We start from the raw sequence: 10,155 nt of genomic DNA, 5'->3' as shown, positions 1-10,155 counted from the left end.
GCTCCGCAATGGGAGAGGCCACAACAGTGAGAGGCCCGCATAGCGGGGGGGAAAAAAAAAAAAAAGGACTTCTGAGAATTGTGATGGTTTATCAGACATTATTAAGGGATCGGGCTTAGGAAAGAGAGGAACCCAGCAATTTCCATACTGCGCTATGTTGGAGGAGTGGAAGTATTTCAGGGCAAGGGCACACACAAGGACAAATTCTGACCACTCACAAATTACTTTACTCATTGTGCCAGTTGGGGTATTTGGACTGTGTATGACACAGTAGTTTTTGTCTAAATTCTGGAACAAAATAAAACAAAGGCAAAGTCAAGAAAGTCTGGAGTCCTTATTTGTGTGAAAAGAAAGAAAGAATAAAAGTGATGAAGATCCTGTAAATAGGTAAACTTTATATCATGTGTTGAGAACAAAAAAAGCATTTCAAATGTTGAAATGTGTCTGCTGAAGGAAAACTTAAAATTGTCCTCCCCATGGCTCAGGACTGTTAGCATTTGTGAGGGAAATCCGAACCCCTACTGAGGAGACAAGATCACTTTCATAATTCTTTATGAGCCAGACCTCTGTTTTAAGAATTAGTTCGAAGGGGCCCAGGGAGTTGGGCTATCCTAACTTCATAGAACTTCAGAGCTTGAAAATGTTTCTTTCTAGTTGGATAAATTCTTATTCTGTATTAGCTGAGTGAATTTTCACCCTTCTTTACCTAGGGCTGTTCTTGAGTCTTGGGAGACTGACTCAGAGCGAATAAAATGTCATATAAATCTCCCCTGAGTGCTGTTGGTGTCCACACAAGATGTGGGCTATGATTATAGACCTGCCACAGGACCATTGGGCAGCAGCACAAGAGCAAATAGGATTGGTGAATATTGAAATTCTAACTAAAAATTGGTCCTTTAATTAGCTACTTAATTGTGAATGTTTGATATCCTTAAATTGTTGCTTTTTATTTATTATTAATTAATTTATTTATGTATTTATGGCTGCGTTGGGTCTTCGTTGCTGCGCGTGGGCTTTCTCTAGTTGTGGCACGTGGGCTTCTCATTGTGGTGGCATCTCTTGTTGCGGAGCACAGGCCCTAGAGCACGCGGGCTTCAGTAGTTGTGGTGCATGGGCTCAGTAGTTGTGGCGTGCGGGCTCTAGGGCGAGCAGGTTCAGTAGTTGTGGCCCATGGGCTCTAGAGCACAGGCTCAGTAGCTGTGGCACGTGGACTTAGTTGCTCCGCGGCCTGTGGGATCCTACTGGATACACATCAAACCGTGGATCAAACGGTGTCCCCTGCATTGGCAGGTGGATTATTAACCACCACACCACCAGGAAAGACCCTAATTGTTGCTTTTTAAAACTGAGATTGTTTTGAAGCTTAATTTTTGCTGTTTGTGTTATCACATATCTATTCTATCTTTCTATCCATCCTATACTTTATGACATATTTCAGAAATAAGTTGCAGATACCAATCAGTAGTCTTTCTCCCTAAGCACTTCAACACAATGAACATTAGAATGCAGTATCTGTGTTTTTTTTGAGGTAAGATTTGTATACAGTGAAATTCTCAAGTCTTAAGTGTACAGTCTTGGCAAATGAATACTCCTGTGTAACCCAAACCACTTCCTGTCACCCAGAAAGTGTGTCCTTGCACCCCTTCCCAGTCAATCCCTAATCCCATCCTACTGTTGTGATTTTTTTCAGGGCAGATTAGTTTTGCTGTTCTAGAACTTCATATAAATGGAATCATTCATATCCACACTGTTTGTAAGATATTCACTGAGCAGCTTTTTAAAATTCAGCTGTATCATTATGAGTATGATAGTTCATTTCTTTTTATTGTCAAGTGGTATTACCTTAAATGTAGTGACTGTAATTTCTTTATCCATTCATCTGTTGATGGATGCCTGTTTCAAGTTTTTGACCATTGTGAGTAGAGCCACTACAAGTCTTTATGTGGCCAAATGTTTTCATTTCTCTTGGGTACATACTTTAGGGTAGAACTTCTGGCTGTAGAATAGGTACGTGTTTAGTTTTGTAAGTGTTTCCCTAGGCTGCTAAAGCCTTTTTTCCTCAAGTCCCATCTTTAATGATTTTAATCTTTTAGTTCCTCTAGGCCATATTGTACTTCTCTGAAGTCAGGGCCTGAGATAAGTACAGGAATATTGCTTTTGTGATAATGCAACAAGCCTGGGCTGGGCTGGGAGAAGGAGGAGGAAGCACTGCTCTGAATTATTTCAGAGGCTTCAGTGCATTACTGTGGTCTCTTCATGATAGGTAGAGGATATGCTACATTATACTACTGTGACCCAGTCGACAGACGAAGCTCCACCCGCAAAATGTGGTACAAGAGGCTAAATATGATGTAGTGTAATGGTGTCTGTGTTTGCCCTAAATCTATAAGCCGATTGAAGACATTAGTTGCTGTAAGTATAGAAAAATATGCATACAGTTCTATAAGTTAAGTTCATGTACTTTAGATTTCTACTACTCAGATTCAGCATATATATATTTTGTACTTCATCGAATACATGCTTATCCTTCTCTATAAGCAGTATAAACAAGACCCTGGTTTATAAATTTGTCAACTTTTCCTAACCATAAAAATTGGCTAATGTATGGCAAGACCATAGCCAATGCAAATCTAAACTCTTTTATTAACACAGGATAAAACCTTTCTAAAACTGGTGCATGCCTGTGAAGTTTCCACAAAGTAGAAAATACATATGCTTTTCTAATTTCTTTTTATAAATAAATGTCATGATTATTGGGATTTTCTAGATGTAAGTTTTTTCACAGGCTCTGGATGCACAGGCTCAGCGGCCATGGCTCACGGGCCCAGCTGCTCTGCGGCACATGGGATCCTCCCAGACCGGGGCACGAACCCATGTCCCCTGCATTGGCAGGCGGACTCTCAACCACTGAGCCACCAGGGAAGCCCCTAGATATAAGTTTTTAATGACTTTACCTATTCTTGCCTAACTTATTTCCTTTTTTCTCCCTTGACTGTTTAACTATAGGATCCTTTTTTTACCAGCGCTGTTCTAAAGGACTCGTGATTACATTGACTCACCTGGATAATTCAGGAGACTGTCCCTATTTTAAGGTCAGCTGATTAACAAACTTACTTCCACCTGCAACTTTAATGCCCCTTTGCCATGTAACTTGCCTTATTTACAGGTTCTGGGAATTGGGATGTGTGTGAGAGGGTATTATTCTGTCTACCACACATGACTTACTTATGAGCTTCATTTAATTATCAGAAATCAATTCATTTTGTGATCAAAGTTATTTGCTACTCTTTGCTATCTCATTCCCAACTGGAATCCTGAGTGGTTCTCACTTGGACAGAAAGCTCCATGGCTCTACCCGTCTTGCTTTGGTTGTACTGTTGAGAGCAGAAACTTTAGACCCTGGGTCTGGCATTTGCTAGGATGTCCTCTAGTGTATCCTGCTTCTTCCCAGACAGATTGCTAAAGGGACCTCCCCCCCACCGACCCCCACCACGAGGTGGGGCAATTAGCAAGGTGCCAGGATGCACAGATTGGTTAGAAATTAAAGGACAGATTACAGCACCATCTCAGCAGGGTACATCCTATACACAGCAGCCCTCCTTTTTCACTTATAATTTCTCTAGACTGAGTCCCATGCTTCGAGCCTCTGCCTTAAATTGGCTTCACACTTTGAACCACCAAAGGGCGACCTGTGTCTTACGAGGCTCCCTAGGGCTTAGCTTAGCGCTGAGCACAGAGTAAACCCTCTGGACCCTGTTCTGCTGGCATCTGTGGGTGGAAACACAAGACCATACCCTCTCTTCAGACAAAGTTTAAGCATCTTAAATTAAAAGTTTACAAATCTCTAGCTACTTAAGATGATTAAGAGTCGTTACAAGCAATATTATTTTATAGTAAGTAAAAAAAAATATATGGGGCTTCATCTTGTGTGATGAAGACAAGGCTGAGTGCTCTGTCATCTGTTTAGGCCCAAGGAATCAGCTACTCAGAGATCCCAAATATGGCCAGGGACCTTTAGAGGAAGAGTTTCTGTAACCTCATTAATTCTGAGTTCCAGGTTCCCTGGAGAAAGTAGAGTGAAGTGTCTGACATTTTATGAAGACAGATTTTCTCAGTAGGGTTCACTCAAAGTAGAATTTCTCTGCTATTAGCTTTATTAAGCTTCCTGGACATTTGGGGGAAGAATTCTAGATGGCATGCAGTCATTTTCTTATTCCACAGCCTCTCCTAAAATCAGACATGTTAAGGAACAGTTGTTGACTTGGACCACAAGAAATATGTTGTGTTATTAAACATTCTATTTGTCATAAGACAATGCTTAGCTTTCTATGTGGGAGGATTTGCCATCCTGGAATCGAAGGTTCTAAGGCTCAGACCAGCCAAAATAATTCAGGAAAAAATAATAATTGACCTCAAAAACCTTTAATGATGAGATCCTGAAATTGCTCAAGATTCTTTTGGACACATGTGAAAAAATCCAGTTCAAATTACCTTGAGCAGAAAGGAAATGTGATGGTTTTTGTAGCAGGAATAGCTCACGTGCCTGAAGGAACTGCTAGAGGAACCAGGACCTCAGATCCTAGAAGCGGTCTCAGTACCACTGTGCTCACGGTCTCTCTCTATCCTGCTTTTATCTCTGCTGGCCTCTGATTGGCTTTGTTCTGCACACAAGCCCTTTCAAATGATGGAGAAGATGCCTGCTGAGCCCCAGTCCTGCCTCCCAGACTTAGCTCAGCAGCCTCAGCAGAGTGAGAGAACTCCTTTCTGCCAGTCCAGTTCTATGGAAGGACTCTGGTCTTCCTTACATCCTGTGCAAATGCTCGCCAACAAACCTCTCTCGCCAGAAAGATGGGGCACCATGATTTGACTGTCCTGGCCCATGTTTCCTTGAGCCTTTCGCCTACCTATTGGTAGGAAGCACCCTGAGAAGAAGGTTATAAGTCAGAGGGGCCAGGACTAGGGTGAGGAGAGTGAGGCACTCATTTCAGATGCAAGATATAAGATGACATCTAACAATTCAGAAATCAAGAGAAATAATGTTTTAATGCAATGTTTAAAAAAAGTCAAACCAGCCACCTATGCCTTAAGGATTGCCTGCCTGTTTTGGTTCATAAAGTTTTATTGGAATCAGGGCTGAGATGGGGGTGGACCAGTGAGGTAGGGTCATGTGAGTGCAGGGTCAGAGTCCATCTTTGTTTAAAACTGATATTTTGTTCAAAAGTCTTTGCGGAAAAACATAAAATGTAAGATGTGAGAGTCACAGAAGCAGCTTGTTAGGGTTTAAAAAGGCTAATTTGATACTCTTTTCCTCTGCTTGAGTTTAGATGAGAGATCCACATATACCTATCATACCTATCATGTTAGGGAGGTAACATTTTTTTTTTTTTAATTTTGTTTATTTTCCGGCAGGTTTTGTGCTTGTGTGTGTTTTTTTTTTTTTTTTTTTTTTTTTTGCGGTAAACGGGCCTCTCACTGCTGTGGCCTCTCCCGCTGCGGAGCACAGGCTCCGGACGCTCAGGCCCAGCGGCCACGGCCCACGGGCCCAGCCGCTCCGCGGCACGTGGGATCCTCCCGGACCGGGGCACGAACCCGCGTCCCCCGCATCGGCAGGCGGACCCCCAACCACTGCGCCACCAGGGAAGCCCTTGTGTGTGTTTTTAAAAAGTTTGTTCACTTATTGAATACTTGTTTTAATCATCCACGTTGTACATTCATAGCATAAGTATGAGTAAAGAACCTGAGTAGAGCAAATACAGCCTTGATCTTGTTTTTTTGTCTCATGCAGGCAAGAGAGCCAAGCCAGTAATCGGGAGCTAAAGGCAGTATAAAATTAAGTCTCCTAAAGAACACACAAAGTGCTAAGTTCTTTGTGTGCTTCCAGAGAAATGGGAGATACTCACTGAAATAACCTTTCGTTTTCAATGTAGCAATTTCTATTTGTAGAAGTAAATTGGAATAGATTAGCTAGTCTTACCACTTATCACCACTAGATGGCACCATGAGACTAAAGTTAAATGACTCTTTTAACTCCACGCTCCCCCGCGGCACCCCACGCATTTGTTTTTCACTGAAAAAGTGGATTAAGAAGTAATAAGAAGGCATACACTTTAAGGCGAGAGGGCTTAAAAAAAGAATGCTTTTATCCTAAATATTATTTTTTATTCTACTGCATTACCTCTTGGAGAACATTATATCACTTGTGGAAAAATGAAGTAATTCACAATAGGTATCTGTTTAGAGTTAATATTTTAAATTAGTTTTGGTTTGAAAATATACTCATTCACTCAAAACTAGGTAGAGCTTTAGACCTAGACTTTGGGTTGTCAGTGTGTGATGGTATTTTAAATTGTGGTTTTTTTTTTTTTTTTTTTTTTTTTTTTTAAATTGTGGTTTTAATAAAAAGAAAAGCAGACATAAGACAGTGTCCTGTGACTATTGCTAACCACATTTATGAAAACAGTATATCTTCAGAATGATATGGTGTTGGGGAGATGTTCTTTTGACTCTAAAGCCTCAGTGAGTTTAATAGAAGGTAGCTCAGCACCTTTTGTGAATGCCATTTGACTCAAAGATATCTAGCTTGGTTAAAATTCACAGAATTTTATTGCCTAAATTATGTGATGAAGATTTTTCAAAAGGAGGAAGATTTTATTTTTTCCCTCTGCTGTTGTAGTCCTTGCCTTAATAAGCAGATTTTATTTTGGATAAAATACTTAGGATTTTGGACTTCTGATTTCACTTTTTAATATTTTAGAATGTTAATATTGTTTTATGATCATTTCCTTTATTCTAATGGTTTTATTATATTTCATCTCAGCTCTGACACATGAATCTCTTCTTCCTCCCTTCCTTTGCCTGAGATTCTTTCTCTGTTCTTCCTCTTTGGCTCCCTAGCAGAGCAAGTCCATCACAAGGGCCTCTCTACTGCATTCATGGTGCGTGAGTGCTTCCTTTTCCTTATTTTATTTACTCTTATGAATTTACTTTTTTATGAATTTACTTTTTTATGTAGTCTTGTCCTTTTCTTACCAGCTTTCTTTCTTAGCATCTTTCATTAACCTTAGATAACAGTAAAGAAGATGAAAATAGCAATAGTTTATTTCCCCCAATTTACCTTTCTCATCATTTTTGTGACTACATGACACCAAAGTAACTAGTTGAGAAACCCATTTAGAGGACCAGCGGCTAGTTTTTACAACTTCCAATCAAACACTTACTTGGATTGATATTTATTCCCAGTGAAAAGACTGGATATTTGGATTCATATGGAATTAGCCTTTGTTTCTTTCCATTTCCCACAGTTCCTCAATTTTTCACTGTTACTACCCAATTTCATCCAACTATTTCCTACTGCCTTTAATTGAGTTTCTTCCTTACAGTTCTGAATCTTTGGAATTACACAGGACATGAGAACAGGGCTTACGTTTCTCAAGGCCCACTATTACATAGTTTTTTTCTATCATGCAAGCAAGCATAGGACGAAACCAGTACCTCTGAGAGCTAGGTACAGGTTAACTCCTCCCTTTCATTAAAACTTCACTTTCTTTAGAACCTGATATTTGCCACATAGGGATACACTGTTCTTCCCAGTCCTGGAGACCTCATCTCACCTTGCACCCAGCTTTTCTTAGGTGTGGCCAGTGCTGGCTTGTTGCAGCCAGCCTGAAACTGTTTTCTTCCTTCTACATTAGGAGGAGATAGGTTTGAATGTTTCATCAATAATTAGATAACCAATATGCAGGATATACAGGGCGTAAGGGAACCAATAACCAAATAACAATTATCAAATTGTTCCTGTGGAATGCAGTTAGGAAACATGGAGAATATGACCAATATTACACAAAAGAGAAATAACTGAGATGTCACAAAGTTAAGCCCAATGTTAAGTCTACTTTAAACATCTGAGAGCAGCACAGACCAGTTACAACTTTTGTTTGAATGAATCCATCTGGTAGGAACTTCTGTTGATATGCAGGGGAATCTAGGTCATTGCTACTCAGTGTGGTCCGCGGACCAGCACTATCAGCATCCACGAGGATCTTTTTAGAAGTATGGACTCTCAGGCCCCATTCCTGACATACTGAATCAGAAGTTGCATTTTGGCAAGATCTACAGGTGATTGGCATGAACGTTATAGTGTGACAAATACTGATTTCGGTCATGATTAGAATGAAGACTGCTTTGTCTGTTTTAGTTCAGCTGCTTCAGACTTTGAGTGCCCCCCTCCCCTCCCCCTTCCCCCCTTGTCATCTCTCCTCTCTCCCACTCTTCCTCCTCCTTTTTCTTCACTTTCATAAACCATTTGGGAGAATACTGTTAAAGAAGTTTCAAAATTTTTTGAGACATCAGAAAAAAAGAAGAGCACCGCTTTAACTTTTTCCAACTCCTAACTGAGATTCTGTGCAAGAGGAAATGTAAAACAGCTCCAGTGGTTTGAGGAGCTATATGACTTCAACTTTGCTCTGTCATCCTCTGTGCTCAAATAAAGCAATTTTACACAAAGCCCCACTACGTTTATATTAATTTTCGATTGTCTCCCCTGCCCCTTTGAGCTGTGAAATGACATTCTTTTCTCCAGTTTCTTTCTCCCAGGCGTCACCTCCGCTCACTGCCCCCCCTTCCAGCTGGTAACAGTTTATGAAGCACGTTGCGGTGTTAATACCCTGTTAAGGTGGTTTCAGCTGTTGGGTCTTGGCGATGTCAATGTCAGGACTGTTTCACCGTGAACTCTTGACGCGTAGGGTAAATCTGGGGCTGTGCTGAACTTTTCCCTTCTCACACTGCAGGAAGCCGTACAACTATAGGCGTCTCTTCCCATGATGTGGTGCTGCTGGCTGGGTAAGCAATTAGAACTATTCTGCTTCTAGTCAAATAATTAGGACAATTTTAAAACTTATTTAAAATTATTAGTGGACTAGACATGGCATTATTGGGATCCCCTGCTATTTTAAACTTCAGTGCAGTCAGGTATTGGAGTTAAGGATGTAATGAATCTTACAATCTTTATTTCTAACAGGTGACATGTAACATTTTAGAATTTATAACAAAGAAAAAAAGAAAATAATTTTTTTCTCCAATTTTTTCATACTGGCATGTTGTTTAGAATTGTCTCCATTAGGTTGTTTTAGTTTGGCGGTTGATATTTTAGATTTTAACAATAATATTTTAAGTATTTAAAAAATTTTTTTCAATGTAGCGTAGTTTCCTGAAAGCAACTTCTTTTCTTTTTCTTTTTTTTGTTCAAGAAATATACATTATCCAGATCTCCAACTGTGAGAAGAAAGAGGGATAAACTTTGGTGGTTCAAATCTAATATAAGCCAGTTTCACCTAAAATGCAGCATACCTAGTCTTTTTTTTCCCCCTCCACAAAAGAATATGTAATGTGCAACGTGTAATTTTTTTTCACACTTTTTTTTTGGTTAATTTAAACATGCAATTTGGTCAGTTTTTACTCTTGCTTGCAAGGTTAACTATAGGCCAGCACTGTTTGTTTCTTTAATATTGACTTAACTTTGACTGCTGTTGACATTTTTTAAGGTCTATTTCTTTTAATACTACATAATTTAAGGAGAAAAATCAAGACTAATTAGTTGTTAATGAGAAACGTGTATAATGAGAAACAAATGTAACATTAATGTCATGAACAATGTATGTCTGTGTGGTTTAACAGGTAGGAACACAACCATTATTCAAAATTAGGGAATAAAATCATCGTAATAATCACTAGCAGATGTGTTGTAACTTGTGTTGCAAGTCAAAATTTCTTAGTCAGGACAATGTGTTGCAGTGTTTGATAGCATGGCTTTGATAGCATTTTTGAAGGGTTTATATTTTTTTCACCAAAATCTGTTTTTAATCCAACTGCCTGGCATCTTTAGCAGATTGGAAAAGACTTAAGCAAATGTTTTCTCTCCCTCACAACTTTATTGTCCTCTCGTAAGCACAGGGATACGTGCTGCCACATGCTGTTGTCAGATTGGGTTGTGGCAGCCGATCACTCTGCCAGGTGTCTGTTCACTCATGGCTTGAGTATCTTGTGTGTCCCAACTTCAAGTTTAAAAATCACCCGGTTACTACCAGAGACTGTTAACTTCCACACGATGGCTGGAATGTAATGATCAGATGACCTGACATATTCCCGACAAACCTGAGG

The sequence above is a fragment of the Phocoena sinus genome, chromosome 3 (genome assembly GCF_008692025.1).
Source record: "Phocoena sinus isolate mPhoSin1 chromosome 3, mPhoSin1.pri, whole genome shotgun sequence".
Classification (NCBI taxonomy): Eukaryota; Metazoa; Chordata; class Mammalia; order Artiodactyla; family Phocoenidae; genus Phocoena; species Phocoena sinus.
Note: the sequence above shows the minus strand (reverse complement) of the source record.